Source organism: Lutra lutra, chromosome 4, assembly GCF_902655055.1.
Source record: "Lutra lutra chromosome 4, mLutLut1.2, whole genome shotgun sequence".
NCBI lineage: Eukaryota > Metazoa > Chordata > Mammalia > Carnivora > Mustelidae > Lutra > Lutra lutra.
This window is the reverse complement of record NC_062281.1, coordinates 152159183-152184675: the sequence shown is the minus strand read 5'-3', so window position 1 is coordinate 152184675 and position 25493 is coordinate 152159183. Positions and strand designations below refer to the sequence as shown.

The 25493-nt window shown below is 43.5% G+C and overlaps 1 long non-coding RNA gene across 1 annotated transcript in view; it reads right to left on the bottom strand.

Moving 5' to 3' along the window:
- LOC125096715 (uncharacterized) overlaps positions 1-25493 on the bottom strand; it is a 234121-nt gene that overhangs the window by 41819 nt on the left and 166809 nt on the right. Inside the window, exon 2 of the long non-coding RNA XR_007126360.1 lies at positions 19401-19490. This is a non-coding gene — a long non-coding RNA (uncharacterized LOC125096715). The remainder of the gene's footprint in view (positions 1-19400; positions 19491-25493) is intronic.

Sequence of the window (25493 nt, the reverse complement as noted above, 5' to 3'; positions counted from 1 at the left end):
TGACTTTTGGATGTCACGTCACTCCCAATCCAAAGAGTAAAGGCCTGGAGAACTCTCCTTAGGATGACCATTCTAAGTGGGGGCTATGCAGGAGAACCACCTGGGAACCAGAGCCCGACCTCAATAAATTTAATTCATTTCACCTGAGGAAAAGCCCGGGACTGCATTTCCTCCAAGAGATTCTACTCTAGCCAAGGATGGGAACCACTGCCCTGGTTAATGAAGAAGCAAGCAGAGCGTTAGTCCTGATGAGGTATTTATACACCACTCTTGAGCAATCTCTCCAGAACCCTCCTTTCTTGCTCATCCTCTGCTTAATGATCTGCTTCATATGGTCGTTTCCTCTACCTTGGACTATTATTGTTGCTCTCCAGATAGTTTCTCTGCCTCTGAACTAACCATCTCAAGTCCATTTTCTCTCATATTAACAATTTATTCCTCTCAACTGACTCTGGCCTTCCTTTAAAAACTTCTAATGTAACGTTACTGACTTTCTGGTAAAGTTCACATTTCTTAAAATGCCATTCGAAGTCACATTAGTACTCAAGAGTTGCACTGAGAATGAGAAAGGAATAAATGGGCTCAGACCACTGGGGTAAGTGGATGCATAAACAGAAGAATGAGTGACAAAACCAAGAATCATGGGCTTGGATGGATGGCTTTTAAATGTCCCACCAGAGATTTAGTAATTTATGAATCTATGATTGTAGGGAATTTCCTCCTTGACACAAATTCTTGAGCATATTTAGCTCATGCAAACCCCACCTAGATAGGAGCTGGGGTACAGGGGAGAGGGAAAAGTAGAGAGTGAGAGCCTTCATTTCTCATTCATCCTCACACCGTCATTACTTATACCCCAGTACCATTGAAAATTATACTCGTTCCTCAAACACAGCACACTTCTCTCACCTTGTCTTTAGCACATATTATATATATTCTCCTCCTGGATCACTCTTTATCTCCCTTCTTCAAGTAGCTAATTTCCATTCATCCCTTTGACCTTGGCTACAGGATCAATTCTGCTGAGTTTTCCCTAACATCTGTCATCCTCTTCTCCACCATCCCTACCAAGCCAGGATCAAGGCCCTCCTATGCAACACCCCCCAGCACCCCATACTTCCCTCACCCCAGCAACGGTCACTTTACATGTCCATCTTCCCAACTAGACTGCCAGGACCACATCAACCAGTTCAAGGCTTAGTAATTTGTTGCATGAACACTAATTATGAATTCAACCTAAAGGGTCGGTGGAAATACCTAAAATAAGCCCCCAAAATCACAGGTGCAGAACTTTCCTTAGAATGTGACAGCCCCAAGGATGTCACACCTAACCTGGGCTAGGTTTTGCCTGACCACCCCCGCCGCCTCCAGTGGACATGTGCTTCATTTTGGCCCGGGTGCCTGCAATGTATGATTCATGCTGAAAGCACATCTGAAACTCTCATCTTTATAGCTCTTTTCTGAGAAAATTACCCAATCTGGCAGTCCTTCTGGCCCCACTTGACAGATCACGATGAGCCAGGCCAGATGAGAGCGGGGAATGAACTCCACCATCAAATTGTCCAACGCCTGAAAAATGTTGGCTTCAGAATGATGCAGGCCCTCTCTTGTGCATTGACTAGAATTGGAGGAAGGTGAGCTCGGCCAGGCCAAGGCAGTGAGGTCTCTGTGTTCCTGGCGGAGGCCCCCAAGCCAGCTCTGTCTCCACAGCAGAGCTCCCTGCCAGGTGGGGCGTCACAGCTGTGGAATCAGAGAAGTTGTGCAAGAAGAGAAAGAAGTTTCCAACTCAGCAAAAGAACAACTCTTGGAGAGCAAGCTTGGGGAGAGTGGGAGTCCAAAGCAAGGCCAGGAGTCATGAAATAAAGTCCACGTGGCAAGAAGTAAGGATCTTAGCAACTGCAAGTTCTAGAGGGAAGTGAATGAGCGAAAGTTAGGGGGAAGAAAGAGTGTAGGGAGGAGCACACAAAGGAACGCCAGTGTTCCCTTAACAGCCTGTTGATTGTTGCAAAACTTTCTACAGAGTCAAGTAGTGGATCAATTGATTCACTGAGCATTTCCGGAGCCTTTGTACTTAACTCTCTTGATGTGTAGCAACTACCCTAGCTTCTATTATTATCACCACTTTAGAAATAAGGAAATTGAATTTCAATGAGGCTCACAAGTGATCAAAATGGGCTTGATGCCCAGGGCCTGTCTGATCCAAAGCCCCTGTTCTGGATTGGAGCCCACCCCAAACCCTCTCCTGGGCTGAGCGATGCTGGGCAAAGTCACGCTCTCTTACCTCATCCGTAAAATGAGGATGCTATAACCACCAGCAGAATCTTTATGAAATGATTTTGTCAACCATAAAGCATTATGCAAATCTGAGTTGCACGTATTTGTTTATTTGCCTGCCTGTTCCTTCATATTTTTTTTTCATTCTGCAGTGAAGTCTCCATGAGACCACACACAAGAAAATAACACTGTCAGTAACCTGAATACCAGCGCAGATCCACAAAAGAAATAAATTTCTCTGCCTGATAAATCTTCATGGAGAAAGACTTTGCAGGCACAAATAAAACCAAGGATTCCAATCTCACATTCATAAAATCATTCATTCAGCAAACCCTTACGAAGCCCCTGCACTGGGCCAAAGCCGAGTGCGGTATATAAATGATGAATAAAACACAGTCCCTGCCTCTAAGGATCTCAGAGTCTAGAAGAGAGAACAGAGGAATTATAGGCTGCTTTACGAGAGTGGCAGGCACTATAGGAAAGAAAAACACAGCAAGTTACAAGTTCAGGGAGGGACAGAAGGGCCCCATACCCGAGAAAGCACTCTTGTAGGCAGGAACTTCTGAGCTCCTTCTTGAAGACAAGACTGGCTTCTGCGGGGTTGAAAAGAGCAGGAGAATCACACCCAGGGAGAAGTAGGTTCTGTGGAACCACAAATACTGGCCTGGCTTAGTTGTGGGGGAGAGGGGGAGATGGACAATGAAGCTCCTAGAGCTAGAAGAGCTCCTGTGGTTCTGCTCGTGAATGTCCCCAGTCCAGAGCCCAGGGAAACATCAGGGAGTCTTCCAGAGCCTTCAAGGGCTCTGTGTCTCACTCAGACCCACCGGCTTTTCCAGTCACTCCCACAGGTAGGCCTCTTACCTGCACCACCTCTCACTTCCCTTGTAAGCAGAGACAAGCTGCCCAAAGCTGGAACAGGGTATGCCCATTTCTGTTAGCTAAACGGTTCAAGCCTTCAGTTAGACCATCCCACCTTCAAAGCCTGCCATGGCCACTTACACACTGCACAAGCTGGGCAAATGATTTATCTTCTTGTGTCTGTTCCTCATCTGTACAACAGGGTAATAGCATCTCCCATGGTAGGTTTGTGTGAGAATTAAATGAGATAATATATGCAAAGAACTGCGAGGAACATCTCACACTCAAGCAATGATACAACATTACTTGTTATCATTATGATAATTACCCTAAGCATCAACTTCTACAATTCCAGCCACTTTATTTTTAACTTCAGTGACTTCTAGTGACTGGGGAAATACACATAAAAAGTGAGAATGAAGGAAAAATAACCTCAAGAATCATCAATTAACATGGGGGAAAGAACACAAAAACCCAGGCCATAAAGTCTCACATGGCTGCGATGGTGTAGTTTCAAGTTTGACGTCCAGTTTCCTGGCAGCCAGAGCAAAAAGGAGAACCAATCCATAATTACTTTCCCAGAACAGAGTTTCTGAAAGAATTCCTTCCACAGGCTTCACATAGGAGGCACTATGTGATGTGGTGAACGGCATTGGCAGTGGTGTGTGGACTAGCCTACCAAAGCACCACATCCCAGGGGGGCTTCCACAACACAAATGTGTAGTCTCACAGTTCTGGAGGCTGGAAGTCAGAGATCAAGGTGTTAGCAGGGTTGTTTTTTCTGAGCCTCTTCTCCTTGGCTTATAGATGGCCTCCTCTCTGTGTCCTCACGTGGTCTTCCCTCTGTGTGTGTCTGTGTCCTAATCTCCTCTTCTTTTTTTTTTTTTTTTAAAGATTTTTTATTTATTTATTTGACAGAGAGAGATCACAAGCAGGCAGAGAGGCAGGCAGAGAGAGAGGAGGAAGCAGGCTCCCTGCCGAGCAGAGAGCCCGATGCGGGGCTCGATCCCAGAACCCTGAGATCATGACCTGAGCCGAAGGCAGCGGCCCAACCCACTGAGCCACCCAGGCGCCCCATAATCTCCTCTTCTTATCAGGACACCAGTCCTACTGGATTGCAGCCTGCCTCCATGACCTCATTTTACCTAATTATTTCCCTAAAGGCCAGATCTTCAAATATAGTCATAGTCCAAGGTTCTAGGTGTTAGGACTTCAACATATGAATTGAAAGGGGACAAAATTCACCCCATGACAGGGTCCCTACATCAAAGGCCATGAGGACATAACCCAGCTTGATTCTGCAAGGCAGCCTGCAGAGGCTCCCACCACCCTTCTGATGGCTCAGCTTGATGCCAAAAGAGAACCCTACACAATTTATACTCCAAAGATCTTTGGGGAGGATCACATCCCTCAGCCAGTGCTGGGAGGTGAAGGCAGGGCAGGAGAAATTGAGAGCCTGCTTCTGTGAGCCTGAAGTGCATTTAGTCTTGAATGAGTCTTCATACCCATAAAGGTTCTTAAAGGCAGTGTTATTTTTAGGCATATTTCTCTAGTGGTGGTGTGTAGCTAAGACAAAACAGGGAAAGCAGTTAAAAGCAAGACTGTAACTACCCAGGTCAAAGATGCAGATCTAAAACTGGCTTCATAGAAGTCACAGTTAAGAGCAGGGCATCTGTAGCCCAACTGTGTCAATTCAAAGTCCAGTTCTAGCATTTACTGTTTGTGGGAACTGGAACAAGTTATGCTTCTTGGTTCCTTGGTTTCCCTATTTGTGACATGGGAATAATAATAGTATCCGATCCCATAGAGTTGGTCTAAGGATCAAACGAGAATAGTGTGATCAACCATACATGATAAACATGGGTTCAGTGGGTAGGTAGCGGTCCAGAAAGGCTTGGCCTATAAAGGTTACATTTGATCCACCTCCTCACATGAAGAAGTAGCAGTTGGCCAAATGTCTATGAAAACAGATGACTGTCCAGCCCAGAGGAACAGGCTGACAAAGGTACCTGTGTTCTGTTCAGAAAGCCACTGAGAGCTCCATGCAGTGACTCAGGATGGCCATGAGTATACCCCTCCCTCTCCTTTCAAGCACAGTTTGGGACAGCACTGCCACACCTCTTTGAAGTTAGGTGGGGCCTATGACTGGCTTTGGCTGATGAAATGTGAGTACAAGTGTCTGCTCTCATTTCTATAGGCCATATACATAACTTTAAATTTTCTAGTAGCCATGTTTTAAAAAAAAAAAAGTAAGAGATGAAATTAATTGTAATAATGTATTAAATATTCTAACTTCATATATTCCAAATAGGATCATTTCAACATGTACTCAATATTAAACTTATAATGAGACATGTCGTCTCCTTTTTCATACTCTGTGTGTTGTGCTCTAGGTGTATACCTTGTACTTGCAGAACATCACAGTTTGGACTAGCCCCATTTCACGTGATCAGCAGCCTTTTGCAGCTAGTAGCTACGGCTGGACAATGATGGTGGAGCTAGCAGAGGCTCCATGACCCTTGGCTAGTGAGTGAGAAGCACAGAGCAGGGGTCCAGCCTACACTCAGTGAACACGTGGCATAATCAAGACATAAGTCATCATTTCCGTAAGCCATGGAGATTTTGTTATGTGTTTCAGCATGACCTCTCCTAACCAGCATATGCTTCTTGTAGCTAGAATATAAAGCAAACCAAAGGAGACTGGAAAGAGGCAGAAATCAGTCAAGGAGAGGTCTTTTATGAGATACTCAAGCATTTGGATTTGATGCTGAAGGAAAACTAATGGATCTCATGACACTGTTCAGATTTGACCGGCCACCCTGGAGGCGGGGGAAGCCAACAGAGGGCTGGGGCAATATCCAGCTGGTGCGTCCTGGTACAGGGGCCAAGGACAGCCCGACTGGAAAAAAGACAGACACGCTGCTCTCCATTGACCTGCATACAGAGCCATCTGTTTGACTCCCTGTACAAGGGGAGTTTTGTGGTCCAGCCAGGGAGGGAACCATCAGCCCAGCCCCGTGCAATCTGCTGGGGCTTCAGTTTCATCTTGTAGCTGTTGGCTGTGAGGAATTATTCCACAGATCCATCATGGCGGAAGGCTTTGCCCCAATGAAGTATTTTGGATCCGTTTCAAGGTCATTTTCACATTTCAAGGAAATTTTCCTCTTGTTTTTCTTCCAGCCCACGCCAGACTTCAAAACCTCCAGCTTTTCAAAGCACTCCCGCTGGGGTGGGGATTTTTCCCTCCTATATTTTTCCTCCACAAATGATATGCCATAAAGAAGAGACAAAGAGGAAAAAACCAGTGATTGGATAATTCTGCATCATCCACAGAGAGATCAGGGACTGGGGTGGCTAGGGAAAGCCATGCAAATAGATAGGTGATGATTTGAAGTCACCACATCAAAATTCATTCCATGGTTCTGAACTATTATATTTTGAAAATTCCAGTTACTTATCTTAAAAAAAAAAAAAAAGATTTATTTATTTATTTTATAGGAGAAGTGCACACGAGACGGGAAAAAGGGAGAGGCAGAGAAAAAAATCTCAAGCAGATTCCCTGTTGAGCATGGAGCCCTACATGGGGCTCGATCCCAAGGATCCTGAGCCAAAATTAAGAGTCAGCCTCTTAATTGACCAAGCCACCCAGGCGCCCCAGTTGTTTATCTTTTTAAGCATAGGGGGAGGAGATAAAAAGTTATTTATCTTTTTAAGCAGCTTGAGCATTACTATAAAAGAGTTCCATAGAAAACACCTTGGCAAAATGACAGAAACAGCCGGGACAGGGGTTTGTTTATGAACTACTTTGAAGATTAAGGGGCACAAACTTCCAGTTATATTGTAACAATATCCATTTATATTATATCCAGTAATATTGTAATAACTTTGTACCATGACAGATGATAACTATACTTATAGTGGTGAGCATTTTACAATGTATATAATTTTTGAGTCACTATGTTATATACCTGAAATTAACATAATATTGTATGTCAACCGTACTTTAAAATATAAAGAAAAAACAAAAAAACTATTTAAAAAAAACTACTTCAAAAGCCTTTTCTCTACGATTTTTTGTGCAGAATCATTTCTATCATGGTGATTTTTCCTGTTATTTAATCAGCTGTGGCCGAGAGCAAGTCACAGTGACGTGGAGGCAGAGCTCTCATACGGGCACACAGACAGCAGGATTATTTAACTGCTATGGAATGAAGCAGAACTCAGACCGGGCTGGAGTTCTACCACTTGCTATGTGATCTCAGGCAGATCCAACAACCTTCTGAGCCTTGGTTTCCTCATCTATAAATGGAGGACAATGATCCCTACCACCCAGCGTGGCTGTGACAATTCAGGGGGGAAAATGGCATGTTAACTGATTTGCCATGAATCTCGGGTATTTATCTGAATAAAGAAATACATGAATTTGGAGCCAATAAACAGAGGCTAAAGATCCAGGTCCAGCATTTCCCAACCATGTGGCTTTGGACAACTCACACACATCATTTGTCTATATTCCATAAAATAGGATGACAGTACTTTCCCAGATTAAGCAGCATGACGTATTTGACTTTCAGCTTAGTCTTTATCCTCTAGAAAGCAGTCTGAGGCAAGGACTAAAGTGCTGCTTCGTGTTGGAGGTGCAGGCCAAGAGAGGCCGATGGGAGGAAGCAAAGCGGAAGTGAGCAGAAGAAATATGGAAACGAATGTGATGCGTACATTGCTGTGTGCCACTCTTGGTGAGGAGTGGCAAAGACAGGTTCACTCTACAAAGGTACATTCATTTCTTCAGTAGATAAGACTTTGTGGAAGGTTTTCATGCAGACACTGCCACTCGGCACTCCACAGAAGGAGAAGAGAAAAAGGTGTCTACCTTGTTCCTCCTGATCTCCCTGCCCCACTGGTCAGGGTTGACCCCTTTGGAGAGCTAGCCTCCCACACCTGATTAGAATCACTTGGCCCCTGAAAGCTGATTAGGAAGTATTTCATCTGTCTCAGTGGAAAAGTGCCTCTGCATGGTCTGGCTTGGCCTACGGACCATATGGATCAGGCAAGCCTGGGCCTTGTGACCCCAGACAGCTTGCAGAGCTCTGTCACCATGGTGGCCTCAGAACATGCCACTCCTTCCATGCTGTGCTCTATCCTTGTGCAGGGGCAGAGGAGACACCAACTGGGTAGACCAGGAATGAGATTCCAATTTTTACGAGATACTTTAAAGTTTAAGCATGAACTGTCCATTTTAGAAACAAGGAACTAGAGGCCCAGCAAGGGAAACAGACCTCCCTAAGTCACACAGCTGTCACTGGCAAAGTCCTTCAGACCTGTGCTCTTCAAGCTCCAACATGGTCCTCAATCTACTTGTCAGTCTTGTTAAAAAGGAGATTCTTATCCAGTACGTCTGAGCTGAGCAAGAGAGATGGGGAGTCTGTGGACCACTTTCTGAGTAGCAAGGCTTTCAGCTGCCACAGTCACCTTGGAAATCCATACTAAGCACCACATAAATAAGACATGGCATCCTTCCTCCTTTCATCCACTGCCTTAATTCAGATTTGCTCTCCTTAACCATCACTTGCACCTGATTCTGCCCCTCTTCTGAACTTAATGCTGACTTTGCCTGTTATTTTCTTAATGCTGTCCATGCTGCCTTGGACTTCACAAGATGACCTAATGTTTCTTCTTTCTTGGCTAAGATTCTGGCTACCCCAGACGGTCTCCCTTGAACATATCCCTTCAGCTATGCTGGCTCAAGCTGCTTTGAGTAAATGCTCTCTTTCTACAACTTGGACCTTCCAGCCCAATGCGCTCCTTGTGGCCAGTGCCTTTAACAGGCTCCCTCTGCTTCTTTTGTGTGAAACTATACTGCAGAGATCCCACGTCTTTCATGCACTTCCCACTATCCCACCCAGCCTTAATTCTAAGATGTAATAAGGCTGAAGGGAATTGGTGAGGCACGAAAATATTTTTATGCTGGAATGTGTGCTTGTTTCCAAAAAAACAAAGCTTATGGTCAAACAGGAATACTCTGGTTTCCTAAAACTCACAACCAAAATAGACCTTCTTTCCTGTTTACCCTATGTATGAATCAGATTACGCTTCAGTTACTGATTTGCTGAATGAATGACGAGAAACAGATCCGAAATATTTATTAAAGGCTGTTATCTTCAACAACGTAGCACACAGAACAAAATGGCCTAGAGTTGGTCACTAAAGGAGAATCTGAGTCTTCATAGGGTTGGTGTAAGGATTAAATGAGTTTGTCATTTAACCATAAGCCATTTAAATTTTTCCCACCACATAATAAGCACCCAGCAAATGTCAGCCAGCATTATATCAGCTGAAACTCCACCCCTCTCACTCCCACTCAATAAATTATATTGGAATGCAAGTGAGTGAGAGTGAAAAGAGAAAACAAATCTTAATAAATTTAAGAAGATTAAAGTCATAACAAGCATGTTTTCCAACCACATCGGCATATATTACAGATCTAGCAGGTCAGTACTTACGCTAATTTAATCAGGAACTGAGATTGTTAGCCTATAAGAAAAAAAGATACAAGTATCAATCCAATAAAGTTAAATGAAACTCTATATTACTAAATTTGGTTTGGAAATGATTAACTCAAGCCTGTGATTTTTTTTTTTTTTTTTAAAGCAAATCTTCTCTAGTTATGTCCACTGCAAGACCTAGAAGCAATCACAACCTCACAGCAGGGGCATCACTGGCACCCAAATGGTGGCTTGTCAACAGCGCTCCCCGCCACAGCAAACAGCCATTCCTCTGAGCAATGGATGATGGCTAAGATCTGGAGCAAAAAGATTTATAGGGGATTCCTGTACCAGAAGGTAGAAAGCTACCAAGTCTTGATAAAAGGACTCATGGCTAATACAATGACCACTGCAATGTACTGAAACACATTGCTTTGAAAACCTCCTGTGTTTATCATGATAGTCAACAGGAAAATACATAAATAACCTCAACATTCTCAGTGTTCACATTAGTGGTAACTAGGCACCAACTCCTAACTGAATATCAGCAATTTAAAAAAGAAGAAGAAGAAGAAGCAGCAGCAGCAGCAGCAGCATCATTTATCCTGCCTTTTCTCAAGGAAATAGGTTTCAGGATAATCAGATATTCATAATTTGTGAGTATAATGGGCCCTTACATAGTAATTCCAGCCCATACATGTGAAAGGATGACGAAATTGTAAGAATTGCCACTTTCAACCCCTAATGAAATCATTGATTCAAGCAAAGATCATCTGTAGAGGAAACCATTAGACGAAAGGTCATAGGGACATTTTAGAATGGAGATATCAGGATATCACCATCTGAAACCCCAGATCAAAATAGCATCATTAACACTGTTCAGACTTCACACAGCTTCTAATGTGAAGTAACATGAAGGACAAAGTACCAATAACAAAATATTCTTGAAAAAGAAGTTGGACTTGAATATCATCAAGAGTTTAGGGGTGCCTGGGTGGCTCAGTCTTTGGGTGTCGGCCTTCAGCTGAGGTCATGATCCCAGGGTCCTGGGATCAAACCCCACATCGGGCTCCCCGCTCAGCGTGAAGCCTGCCTCTCCCCACTGCTGTGTTCCCTCTCTCACTGTCTCTGTCAAATAAATAAACAAATATCTTAAAAAAAAAAAAAGACTTCAGAATGAACTTCTAGTTTTATTGTAAACAGGAGTAGAGAAATTAATTAAACCACACCATGATGAAGCAAATACAAATTCAGAATGTGGGACTTTCTATAAGACCTGGTTTCTTAAATAAGAAAATGGTATCAAGAGAGGGAGGTCAAGGAAGGAGCGAGACGAGCGGCTGTTCTAAATTTAAGATGAGAGGTTTAAAAAACACAACCACCAAATGAAATATGTGCCAATCTTATTTAGATCCTGATTTAAGCAACAATAGTAACATCACATTTTTTAGATAATTGGAGAAATCTGAGTATGATACCAAGGCATCAGAGTGAAACTTTTTTTAGGTATGATGATAACCCTATGGTTAGCTAAGAAAATGTCTATATTTGTGAAACATACATCCTGAACTATTCCTAAGTGAAATGACATGAGATCTGGAATTTGAAAAAAAACAGCACTTGAGTGAAGTTTGGGCAGAAAGTGGAGACAATGAAGAAAGGCAAAATCCTCATATATATAGGGTACTAGAGTTTAAAAAACTGTATTATGTGATAATAATAGTAGCAAGTAGTATAACCTTCCCATGTTTGCATATGTTTGAGAGTTTTTATAATAAAAATATTTTTAGGGGTACCTGGGTGGCTCAGTCAGTTAAGTGTCTGCCTTTGGTTCAGGTAATGATCTCAGGCTCCCCACTGCCACTCCCCCTGCTTGCTCTTTTTCTTTCTCTCAAATAAGTAAATAAAATCTTTACTAAAAATAAAAACATTTTTAAATAACATAGGAAAACCTTGAATCAGACTTAATATACATTTTGTTAAAAATCATTTACAAACCTTGATTTTTCTTTTTTATTAATAGCAAAAACTACCCTGTTCCACCACCCACCACCATGCCAAGCAAGGCATTATGTTTGCTAACCACTGATGCTCTGCGTGTGCTCCGCGCCTGCACAAACTGGTTTGAATTAAATGAGTGTGCTCATTTGTCACCCACCAGACTGCGGCTTGGGAGCAAGAACTATGTCTTATTCAAGTCTGAATCCCAGCGCTGGTACAAAAACAGTTCTCAGAGGAGAGTCACATAATATGTGAATATTCCTAAGACTCCACCAGATAGTATTTAAAATGCTTATTATACCTGGGCATTAACTCTAGGACTTCTGGTGCAGGGAATCTGGGGCAGGTATGAAGGAGGGGGACATCTGGGGAATCTTCACTTTTACTAAATTTTCAAGTGATTCCTGTGCACATTATTTGGAGCCCACACCTTGAGAGACATCTACTCATTGAGCAGTCATGTAGGACAGTTTGATAGGGGAGTTCAGAAATAAGTAAAGCCGATAAACGAATGGATGACACGGGTGCACTTACACACATCGGTTTCAGAGGCTCTGATTTCTGAGGTTTAAATAATGAGAAGGACTGATTACTAAATGCAAGGGAACCAGAGTGGCTTCAAATGCAGCATTTGATTTCAATTTTATCTTTAGTTAAATGGAAACTTCTGCAGGAGTCGAAAGCAAAGCTTCTTGATTACAGACAGCGTAGCCGCGGATAAATGTAAATCCCAGCTTTCTAGACAGCTTTGTGAGAGGGATAAGGAGATATCTAGGCACTAACTAGTGTGATTATACAAGGCATGTGCTTATAATAAGACTTAGACCAATATGGGCTTCCTCAGGGCCCAATTATAAAATTTCTTTCTCTCCCATCAGCCCCATAGGAATCTGCTTCAATCTGCCAGCTCATTGGTTGGAGTAATATTGTTTCCATACAACTCCTTTACCCATGCCAACATACTGTTAGTGGTGAGTAGTTTGTTGCCTGATGAGCCTAGAACTGCCCACCACTAGAGTTCAAGTAGAGGACAGAGAGATGGTCAGTGAACAATCATGCTGCCAAAGAGATTCTACTCAGTGTCTTGGGAGAAAGGTCCAGGATTCCTGCAAACTCTGTTCCTGGTGTCCATTGTTCCTCCTGTGTCTATGCTCAGCAAATGCTCTGTTTCTGCATTTTGGCTCTCCACATCTCTGCCTGACCAGGTCCCACTCATCCACTGAGCCAAAGCTCCAGGATCAGCTGTGCGGGGAAGGGTCCTCTGATGCCAGGCTCAGATAGAAGGCCCCTTCCCGGTTCTCGTCTAAGAAGTCTGAACTTACCTCCATTATAATATAATCACCCATTATATTTTGTTATCACTGCCTCAACTTTGAGAATCACATCTCCCTCTCTGTGGTATCCCAGGTATCTTGCACCAACCTGACACATTGTAGATACTCAACAAAGGCTGTACAACTAACTGAATGAATTAAGGAATGAGTACAGAACCCACAGGTCTGAGTTACTCAACTAACCCAATTTGAGTGAAGTATGTGCCGGAGTTGAAATATTAGAAACATTTTCAGGACTTTCTAAAATATTAGAGAATTAGAGAAAAGCCACAAGACAGGAAATGGATATGAGTGTTAGTTTCTCAAAAACCAGCTGGAGGTGAATTTAAAAAACCACAGACAGATTAATGTGTAACTGATTACTACCAAATTTAGGAGCATTTGAAAAATGAAGAAGTGATCACTGGGATATACATGGCTTTTCAAATCATAAATCCAGACAAATCCTCTCCCATTCAAGCACTTGACCAGTCTTGTATCATGTCCATGTGAAAAGAGAAAAACATTAGCAAGAAGATCATGCCATCTGGACAAATCTGTACATGATCAAAATCATGCAGTAATGAATGTATCAAGATTTGTCTAACGGGAGAGTGCTGTCCTCACTTCTTGGCCTTTCCTGTTTAATAACTGTACAAATTACTTGGTAAAGATTTGTAAGATAAGTTTATTAAATACATTCATCCATTCAACGGACAACTGTTGAGCACTTATTTTGTACTTTCCTGTGACAAGGTCACTGCCTAGTAAACAGCTAATTATACTACAATATGATGGACACCATCACAGATTCTGAAGCAGAATGGCTAGAAGCTGACCTAGAAATCACTGTTGTTAATAAGGGCCCCAGGGAATCCTTATTGTTACCAGGAAAGACTTGGGAAACCATGGTAGACTACACAATCAAGTCTGAAATAGCTCTATCCAAAAATAAATAAATGTAATTAAGGGAAAAAAATAAGAGCAAAACTTTAAAATATCTCCACTGGCAAGAACAATGAGTTGAAACCTAGGAGAAATGTAATGATAGCCAAAAACTGGTCATAACCTATTATACAACCAAATAATGTATGTGATCTGGTATAACAGGTCTGTTAAAAGGCAGGCATACCCACACACTCTCTAACTTATTATCTTTACCACAGTAGAAGATAAAAACAGAGTATGACCATAGCAATACAATTTCTTTTTTGAGGCTCAGAGGCCTCATCTCTCTAAAGGGCATAATAATAGGACCTGCCATAAAGAGTTGTGTAGGGTCTCCAGGTATGGTTGTATAGGAGAAAATATTTATTGAGTGACTACCATATTCTCATGATAGGCTCTGAATATTCACAAAGCACTTTGCGCTATGCTTAGCATATAGTAGATATACCCCCCAAATGACAGGTATTCTTATTGTTACAAGCCCAGTTGTACTGATTTTGATTATTCGTCCTGCATCTAGAAAGGGAAATTGCACTTGCTTTTTAAGGCTCAACAGTGGGAGGGTCTATGCTGGCCCACTGTAGTTAGCACATCGTAAATCTCTTCAGAGCTCTTCCCTTATCGAGTGTCATTGAGAGTTCCAGCCTCTTAGGATGATGTTGCTGCTGCTTGACTTCTTAGGAGAATCAAGTGTTTTGAAATCAAGGCGTGATTAGTTCCCTGCCTAGACCAGCTTTCACTGAAATTCCTCACGTCTGAACTTCTAAGCACTGTTAACCTGTAAAACACAATCTAGCACTTAATTTCACCATCTTGGAGTAGAAAGAATGATCAAGATTTTTTAAAAGGTATAGAGCTTAGGTTTTTTGGAGTCAGACAGCCCTATGTTCAAACTCCTACTTGTCTGACCTTGGGAAAGTTATTTTGATTCCTAAGTTCACTGCATTTCTGGCTGACCTAATGAGATTATGTACCCAGCAGGAACTCATGAGATGGGAGCAGTCATCAGCATCCTCAAACATAGGTTACTCTACTCAGCCACCAAAAAGAACGAAATCTTGCCATTTGTAATGATGTGGATGGAACTAGAGGGTATTATTTTAAGCAAAAGAAGTCAGAGAAAGACAAATACCATACGACTTCGCTCATGTGGAACTTAAGAAACAAAATAGGAGAACACAGGGAAACAAAAGGAAAAATAAAATAAGACAAAAACAGAAAGGGAGGCAAATCACAAGAGACTCTTAACTCTAGGAACAAACTGAGGGTTGCTGGAGGGGAGGTGGATGGGGGGAGGGGTAACTGGGTGGTGGGCATTAAGGAGGGCACTTGATGTAATGAGCACCAGAATTTTTTTTAATATTTTATTTATTTATTTGACAGAGAGAGCATGCCCAAGCTCGGATAAGGAGGGAAGGAGAGGGAGAAGCAGACTCCCTGATGAACAGAGAACCTGAAGCAGGGCTTGATCCTAGGACCCTGAGATCATGACCTGAGCCAAAAGCAGATGCTTAACCATCTGAGCCACCCAGGTGCCCCTGAGCACTGGGTGTTACATACAACTGATGAATCACTAAATTCTACCTCTGAAACAAATATTACACTATATACTATATAAATTGAATTTAAATAAATTTTTAAAAATAGGCTGCTCATTGGTTCATACTCCTCCAGGTATTGAGCCTAAATTCTCCTTCCTCTAGTTTTATTCTTTCCAGTGGTCTAAAATCACCCTCTGAAGGTGGATAGAGTCAGTTTACTTCCTATCTTTCCCTGGGAAAGCTCTTGAGATAGTCAAAGATAGCACTCATGTCTCCCTAGGGTGACCAACTGCCCTGGTTTACCAGGATTCAGGGGGTCCCTAGGATACAGGACTTTCAGTCCTAACATTGGGAAAGTTCCAGACAAACCAGGATGGTTGGTCCCCCTACCCCCTTTCTTCTCCAGGCTGAATATTCCCATGGTCTTCAGTCATTGCTTTTGTGACACATTGTGTGGTCCCCTCATTATCCTATTATCCCTTCCCATAGGCATTCATTTTTTTGTAACGTCCCTCTAGAATTTGCCACAAACCGAGAATGGGACTCATGAGTCATGGATATATATGCATTTAATTTGCTCAAGTAGTGCCAGATTGTTCTTCAGAATGACTACAAAAGTCTACACTCCCACTAGCAGTACATGAGGGTTTCTGACTCCGTTCTCCCTGATAACACTTAATATTATATAGCTAAAAAATTTCTGCCAACCTAATTAGGATGCCAAAGTAAAAAGCACTTTTTTAGTGTCCCACTACCCTGTAGGAGCTAACTGAACTTGATCTCTGACAATTTTTTCTGGTGCTTCTGACATGGACTGCTGCCAAACTAACTCTCCTCAAGCCATTTCCATTCTATATATAAACTTAAATTCTGGATTTGACATTTATCTTTGTAAACTATTACTTTAATAGTATTAGCCCAGTGCTCTGGTCTATCAAGATTATTTTAAAGTCTTTATTCTATTGTCTATTTTTTAAATTGCTCCTTTCAACTTTGGGAGAGTAAAAGAAAAGGAAAAGGGTGTTAATTTTCTATTTTACACACAGGAAACTGAAGCTCAAAGAAGCTAAGTGACTTGCTCAAAGCCTTGCGGTGATCAGTGGGAGAGGCAGGATTTGCCCCAGGTATGCCGGAAGCCAAAGCCTCTCCCACACAGGACTATACCATACTTTGCAAAACACTCATAGGGGGCATCTGAGGACTAATCCAGAGTCCTTTCAGTTTAACAATTTAAAATACTATTTTTCAGAATCACAATACCTTTCCTGACCCTTGTAAATAAAGCCTAATGAAAAGACACCAAATGTGGCTTACTGGAAAGATTTTCAAAACCTCAAAAGATATCATTGCAAAAAAGTGAGTTGCTCACTAAAAAAGTGTTCAAGATAGAAAAAGCCTTTTTTTTTAATGGTCTGCACACTTTTGCATCTGTAACCCACCCGAAAATCTTCTTCATCCATCTAGAAAATTCCAGTTCATCTCCCAACACCAGAATCAATGCAATCTCTTTTGTTTTCTCTGCTCTGACCCTGCCCCCCTCCCTGAGAGATTTAAATGTAGGTACTTTGATTCTAGAAACCACTCTCTTGACCCTTATACACATAAACTAGCGTGAGAAGAAACATGAAAGTAAACGTATAACATGATATGATTTACCTTACAACAGACGTATGACAAAAGCACAAAAAACATGGAGAAAGAAGCAGCCAATTTGGCTGGGAGAGTCATGGAAGGTTTTCAGAGGAAGTGACTGTCAAACTGACTTTTGAAGAAGGAGCAAAGTTCGCCAGGTGGACCAAGTGAGGAGAGAATTTCAAGCAGAGAGGAAAGCAGCAGCTAAAGCTGGGGAGGAAGGAAAGAGCATCTTTCTCCTAAAAGCACAATGATACACTCTGTCTCCAAATATTAGTCAATCGAAGGATGCCTTATTTTGGAAAAATAAGTCTGAATCTTAGACATCATCTTTGCAGTAAATCTTTATGTTACCCTTAAAGGTTAAAAATCCAGCTGGTTATCACCAATCAATCAGTGGTATAGCTAGGATTAATGGTGTTTCCCAAAATTCTCTGATAAGAATTGTCTGGGGCTCTTATTAAAAACATAGCTTCCCAGGCCTTTGGAGACTTTTAATCAGTGGGTCTGAGAAGAAACCAGGAACTAGCAATATTTAACAAGGACCCCCCAGGGGATTCTCATTATCAGAGAAGTTTGGCCAAAACTGGGCTAGCCTGGGTGCTAAAGTTCAGGGCCCTCCCACCAACCTTTCCCGAGAAGGCAGACTCCACCATGGAAGGCAGCATTCTGGTCAGTTAACAATTAAATCATATGGACCTCCACCCTGGATAACTCCAAGATATATTTCATTACAGTATATGACTTGTAGGGTCAGCAACCCTGTACCACATTTCTCTTTACAGACCCAGTAACTGACACTTTTCCTACACTGTCCCACTAATCCCCTCCATAATCCTGCATGGTGGATATTTTCTACACTGTACAGATTTTGGAAACAAAAATTCAAGAAGTTTGGAGACATGCAAAAGGTCCTACAGTTTATAGTAAGTAGCCAACTTGGAATTTAAAACCAAATCCACCTAAGTTCATGCTCTTCCCATTATCCTAGCTTCTGGAAAGATCAATGGTATAGCCTGTCCTCAGAGAGTCAATCTATGCAAATGGTTAGCCATAGTTAAAATCTGCAAGACTTGACCCAGGATCTTGCAATTTTAGGTTGACCCTTCACTGACTTCTACTCCCCCATCCCACCTGCTTCATACCAAAAAGCTATCGTGTTTGCTCTTTGCCACTCTGCTACAATTTTCCACCCTGGATTATTTGTGGCTATAACAAGCAAGGCCACGCCAATGCCTGGCATTAAAAAAAAGCATGAGCCTTCATTCCTGAGGTAATGAGACCTTTTTTTTCCAAGTTCCTTCCTCCAAAGTTCATGAACTTAATAAAAAATAAAATAAGACTGGCTCTATTACAGCCCAGACCTCTGCTGCAGGAAGCCAGGGCCAAGTGGGTAAAGGCAGTGCCTGAATGAAAAAGAAAACATATTCACAGATCGGCTGTGTCTTTACTGACCAAATCTGTAGAAAACCACAGTGGGAAGCACCAAGGCCTGCCTCTGAGCTTCCTGACACACTGCAGGTAATACTCATGGCTCAAGGGCAAAGTGGACCTGGGGCCAGAGAAGTTTACAGCATTTTCTTCCCCTTGGAAGTAGAGCTTTTGAGAAGCCTGACACTCAACCCTTCTAAGTCATGGAAGACTTGCGTGCATCTGATCCCTGCATACCGCAACTGCCCAGCATAGTGTGAAATACCCAGGAGATGAGGAAGAGTTGGCTCACACTCTGACCTCATTGGACTCTTGTTCCTCAATGCCAGGGGCCATTGCTGCATGCTTGTGGAGCTGCCCAATAATGGCCCACAGTGGCCCTTGTCATCACTCTCATGGCTCTGCCTCTGAGACTCTTCAGGTACACTACCCCCTCTCAAAACCCCAACTCCAACAGGTCACTCATGCGACTCCTGCTGGATGGCCCCACTGGGCCCTCCAGGAAGTTGACTTGCCCATCCCCCAATCCCCTGCTAGCGTTCACACACCTACTCAGTAGACACCCTCTGAACGCCAACCATGATCCTGGCATGAGAGATTCACCTTGTATGAAGCACCATCTCTGCTTTCACAGACTAGCCCCAGCCTCTTCCTGGCCAACCTAGACCTTTCTTTCACCAGCCTAGACACCCTTCATCTACTCCACACAGTCACTCACCCTCGCTGTTTGAGCTGCCAAACTGCTGGGGAAATTTGCCTAAGGATACGGAATTGCACTGGGAAAGAAGTAGTAAGCTCCATCCTCCTTTCAGCTTCTACCTTGTGAGGCTGCAAGGAGGTATGTGGAAGAGAAAGAATGTAAAACCCCTAATGGGGTGGGTAACACCGCTAGGTATTCAACAGATGCCTCCACCACCCACTTGATGTTTGGAATCAGACAGGCCTTTCAGTTGAACTTGAATTCCAGCAGTGCCTTTAATCGTTGTGCCTCTGAGCCACAGCCCCCTCTTCTGTAAAACAGAAGCAATAAAATAACCTCGTAAGGCTGTGCGGAGGATTTAGGAACAATTATGTCAACAATGCATTAGTTCCACTGGGCCTTTCCGAAATGAAAGTGGTCTGTCTGGGCTTAGATCCTGCACCGCTGCCGAAGTTCTAGGTGGTTTTTCTGATCAGCAGCTTCACCCTGTTGGATCCGAGGAGCTCAGCTGATGACAGGTTTAAGACCTGCTAGGCTCCTAGAACCCAAGCCACCACCTCCTAATTCCCAGCTAAGACCATGGAGAAGACTGCGGAGAGATTCAGAAAACAACTATCAGGAGCCCCTGAAGCCTGGGAGGTGTCGTGCAAGGGAAATGCAACGTTTTCAGTGCCTGGAGCTCAGTGCTCCCAGGACCCAGGACCCCCATCCCAGATGTGGCGGGCAGTGATGAAGAGGAGTGTGTTGCATTTCCTATGAATTAAGCCATCAGGCCAAGAGAACAATGTCGTCATTGATGGGGAAAGGTCGCTGAAATTCCAAGGACACTTGAGGCCTTTCACGGGGCTGAGACAGAGATGCCTAATATTAATCCTACGTAATATGAGTCTCTGACAACCCGCTTTCTAAGGGGCCTGCTGGCAGCTCAATTGGCCATTCACTGTGATTCTGTGCATCCTCAAGGAAGTGGTTTGGAAGGGGGAGAGTCTCATTTTTTTAAATCTATGATCCAAAGATCCCCCCAAAATATATTAGCACAGGCCATTCTGATTCTTGGGAGGAGGATGCTTCACTGTATTGAAGGCTTACTTAATTTGGGGTGGGAGGGACCAACCTCTGAGTACAGTGAAATCAATGTTTTTCATTTATTAAGCACACCCAATGTGGTACTGAATGTAACTAATGCATGGACCCTTTCAGCTGCCCTTCCGATGGTGACCTTGGATCCAGGGCCATCTCTTTGCACTCTTTACACTGGTGCTTTAGGGGTCCCTCATTTATGTGACAAGCACTTCATGAGCACATCCCCTAAGTGGGGTGAGGGATAAAACGTCAAACAAGACAGAACCGCTCTCTCCCCGTACGCAGTTTATTAACTAACTAGTAAGTCAAACCACGACTTTTATTACAACATTAAGCTAGGGGAATCTCCCGGACCCTGTGAGTACATACAACAGGCAGTCCAACCTGTGAGGGCAATTTGAAAAGCATCTTTGGAGAAACTGGCATTTCAGCCAGGACTGAGCAGAAGGCTAAGTTAGCCTAGGGAAGAGGAAGTGGGAAATAAGGGACCCGAAAGGGGAGCACTGTAACTGGGCTGCAGGGAATGAGGTATGAAAAAGGTCAGCCTTGACTGATGCGGGCTGGCTGACGGAGGGAAGTGTTACCCCTACCACCCTCGTCCAGCTTGCCAGGGTGCACACAATTTTCAGACCTTCCTCAGCTTCAAGTATGGCAACCAAGAGTCCTCGGTGAGACCCCAGTTCTAAACCACCTCAGAGTCCCGGTGGAAGGTGGCAAAACTTTCCAGGGGTCCAGTGGTTGGGGGTCGGTGGGGGGGCACTGAGGCCACACCCATCTCTGTCTCCTGGATCTGAATCCTGTGAACAAAGAATGACGATGAACTGAGGAGATGAAGGTGGTCTGTACAGAGTGATACAGTGATGCTGATGGCAGGGGATTTCAGAGCAAGAGCAGAGTTGAAGGACAGGAATTTGAACAACACTGTTGTTATTCTCAACAATGAGAAAAAAGTCAGCAGAGCAAACTTCAGTAGTGACCTTGACACTGACACCAAGCCATGATGGAGATGAGGTAATCAAGAAGGAAACCTCAGGACATCAGAAAAGGAAATGGTAGTGACCAGGAGGACAAGATCACCCCCCTGGTTGCCTTTTTGTGGACAGTTTAGTGAGAGTCCACAGTTTCTCCAAGATTCGAAAAGACACAGGTCAAACCCTTTTCTGGCAATTATTTAATAAGACACTCAGCACACATATGCTAGAGATGGTGTGTCTGCCGAGTGAAGGCCCGAGAGTAATGAGAGCACAGAAGAGAGTCACCTGCCCCAGCCTATGGCAAGTTTGGAAGGCTTCCCGGAGGAAGGATACCTGAGCAGATACAGCACACATCCAGTATATGATATGGAACAGAAGCATGTAGTACAACGTGGTATGAACTCTAGAGCCAGACTGTCTGGGGTGAAAGTGGGCCCTGCCAGTTACCAGCTATGTGACCCTAGGCAAGTTCCCCTAACCTTGCTGTGCCTTAGTTTCCTCACCCAGAAAATAAGAATAATGATACCATTCACAAGCTTGATGTGAGAACTTCCATGAAGAGTTAACATGTGCAAAGTGCACAGAACACTATGTAGTATGTGGTAAGTGCTACATAAATGTTAGCTATGATTAAGGAGCTATGTGATTAATTTTTTATTAACCGACTTTTCTAAGCAGTTATAGGTTTATTAAAAAATTGAGCAGAAAGTACAGAGTTCCCACTTTGCCCTCCCCTCCACATACAATTTCCCCTACTGTTAGCATCTTGCATTCGTCCGGTATATTTGGTACAACAATGGCATACTACTAACTGAAGCCCACAGTCTACAATAGAGTTCACACTCTGTATTATACCTTCTAATGGTTTTGATAAATGTACCTCATGTATCAGCCATTACTCTATCCTACAGAATAGTGTCACTGCCTAAAAATCCTCTGTGCGCCTATTTGTTCCTCCGCCGATTTCCTATCCTCTGGCAACCACTAATCTTTTTACTGTCTCCACATTTTTACCTTTTCCAGAATGTCGTATAGTCGTCATAGGGCCTGGAGCCTTTCAGACAGGCTTCTTTCACTTAGTGATAAACATTTAAGTTCCCTCTATATGTTTTCCTAGGCTGTGTTTTAATAAAGGGCAGGTATACTCACACCAAGTTGAATGACAATACTCCAAGGAAGCTGAGTAAAGTTTCTTTACCTCATGGATCCATAGAAAGTTCTGCAAATCTTTGCCTTTGGAACTCTGCTATTTGTAATCCTCCAGTGAAAGCTTTCCCACCACTAAGGCTTCTTGCCTCTAGCAAAGTGACCCCTTTAAAATACAAATGTTTCTAGGAGGTCACATTTTACATATGTCCTAGACCCACAGCATCTTTCAGTGAGAACAAGCCTGAGCATCAGCACTTGCCACAGCCTTATTTTAGGGAGACTCAGAAGGACAGAAAACTTGCTGAAGAGCATACAATCAAAGCCAAGTGACATGTCACTTCCAGTGTGTTACCTGTCACCCAAATGCAGGTTTGGTTAGGCAGTAACCACACACCCCAACCAAAAAACTAAAATGCAGGGTTCAACAAAAGATGTCTTGAATTTTATCCTTGAACATATACATCATTTAATTATTTATTATAGAACCCTTTTCAATAACAACAACATTTAAGTAAATCAGGACTATTCCTTTACAAATATATGTAAGACAATTTGTCAGGTGTGCAGATATGCAGGTGAAAATAATGCAAGCTTGCAGAAGCCAGGCATAAGCCACTGCCTGAGGCAATCAAGGAAGACTTCCCAAAAGAGGTGAGATTGATTAGGCCTGAAGGATAAGCATGTATATAGGTAGGGAAGGACTATGGACAACCAAGTGAACCTGGGATAAGGAAAGTGTACGATGTCTATCCAGGAAGAATGAGCAGTCCCACCTGGCTGAGAAGAGGGCATACCGGGTTATGGTGTCAGGGCAACTTCAGGCTACACAGAGTGTGGACTGGGAAGCATCATCTCGAGGCTGACCCTCCACCTCACCACTGGTCCCAGGCCCCAGGCCGCTCCTCTAGGTTAAGTGTTGAACACCATTCCCTGAACACTTGCCAGCAGGTTCTAGAGAGCTCAAGGACTCCTTGCTTCCTCCCTGTGTCCTTGGCTGCTAGTTGTCCTCATTGTGCCCCCTAAGGAACAAGTTTCCTTGTTCCTGAAGGGCAAACAATAGAATTCTTCAGAGACTTCTCAGGAATGAGATGTCCTGGGGTAGCCTGAATTCAGCCTGAGGGTAGAGGGTGGGCTTTCCTTCCAGGAAATCCAGCTTGCTAACAAATTGCCTCCCCACCCTCCTTCTACCCCTACCCAGGGCTTCCAGCTCCAGCTTCCTCTGTAACAGGGCAAGATCCCAGCCAGCCTTCACAACACTGAAGGGCCCGAAGCGACTTCAGTTCTAGACTCCTGGGTGAGGCAGCCCTCTTTCAACCAAACTCCCCAAGCCCATCAGAGCAAGAAAGGCGCAGGGTCTGCAGAATCCAGTGAAATAAACACCAAGTCAACAAGCAAACGCCTTGTCAAAGAGGAGCAAGAGTGCAGTTGACCAGGTGGGGCTCTTAGGAAGGGAAGGCTGTTGGAGCTGATTTCCCACCAGACTTTCCAGTACCTGACTCCCTCCTGACCGCCTCCCCATCTCTGTGGATGAGCAAGCCGTGGGAACATACATAACACACACAACACACACATCACATACACACAACACACATCACACACAAACACACACCATACACATACCATACAACACAAAAACACACACAACACACACACGCCATACACACAACACACACACACAATGCAACAGCACACACCATACACACACACATACACACACCCCACAGGTGGCCTTCTTGTTCCCTGCCCTCGCACCCAATACCCCTTCTCACTGCCATTCATCCCTGATCCCCCCACGGCTCCATTAATTCTTACACCATCAAGTACCTCAATCCCCAGGCATGTGGAGAAGGGCTCTCCAACTGGATGGACTGGGATTGGATGGGATCTATATCTCATATCTATGTGCTGTCCTGGAAACGGCTCTCAACCCCACTTCCTCGCCCACAACCTGGAGAGAAAGAAAAGAAAGAATTCAACAATACAAAATACATAAATTAACAACCAACAGTTGCTGGCACTAGTAGAATCCTGGGTTATTTCCCTCCTGCTGCCTCCCTTAACAAATTAAATTCAATGCCTTCAAATAAGCACAGCATTGGAATTCTCCTTCAAGGTCAATAAGAGGCAGTAGGATGGGGAGAACAAAGGCTCAGAGGCAAATCCTGTTTCACTGAGGCAAATTTGTATTTCAAAGAGCGGTAACTCCACTCCAGTTGCCTGAGGGAAGGGCAAAGAAACCATTGCTTTGGCAAACCTGATCAATACTCCTAATACCTCTCCTTCCATTCTTCCCTTTTGTCATAGAGCTCGTCTCCTAGTGACACCAGGCTGTGGCTATCTCTTCCACACACACATCAGAGACCACATTTCCTAGCCTGTCTTGCATCTGTGAGCAAGTGGTAAAATGTAAATGAAGGAAGTACCATTCTCAGGTCTCCTCTTTAAAGGAAAAACTAAGTGCTCTCCATCTTCTTTCTCACTCTGGTTGGCTGAGGAATGGGTCATGAGGAGCATGACTAGGAGACCTAGAGATAGAAGGTGCATACTGAGAATGGCAGAGCTAGGTACTCTGGCAGCCCTGGACCACTTACCTCCTGACTGTGAGATGAGACAGAAACAAAGTTCTATCTTATCTAAGTCCTTGTTCTGGAGAGTCTTTGTTGTAGTAGCACACATACCCTCTTACTTACTAACACAATTTGCTTCAGGTGAGGCTTGATCCAGCAGTTTCCAACCATGTTGCCAAGGATCTGGTTCCTTTCTTGGTCTCTGATCTGCTTCCAATGGTGTCTTAGACTCCACATGTCCCCTCCCATAACTGGTATCTATGCCCTCACCCCACCCTAACCCCAGCCCTAAAACAGCTTCAGGGTCTCCCCTGATGCTAACATAAATTGCTTCAACAAATACAGACTTTAAATTCTCACACAACACACTCCAGAAAAGAGTGGTATTTTCTCCTATTAGCACTGAAAAGGGCAAGAAGGATACCAAAGACAGAAAGATAAGCTAGCAAACTTGTATGAGCTGGGTCAATCAGTTTTCTTCTTTGAACATCTTGCTTAACTGTTTATCTAGAGTCATTAGATCAGGATTCATGCAGAATA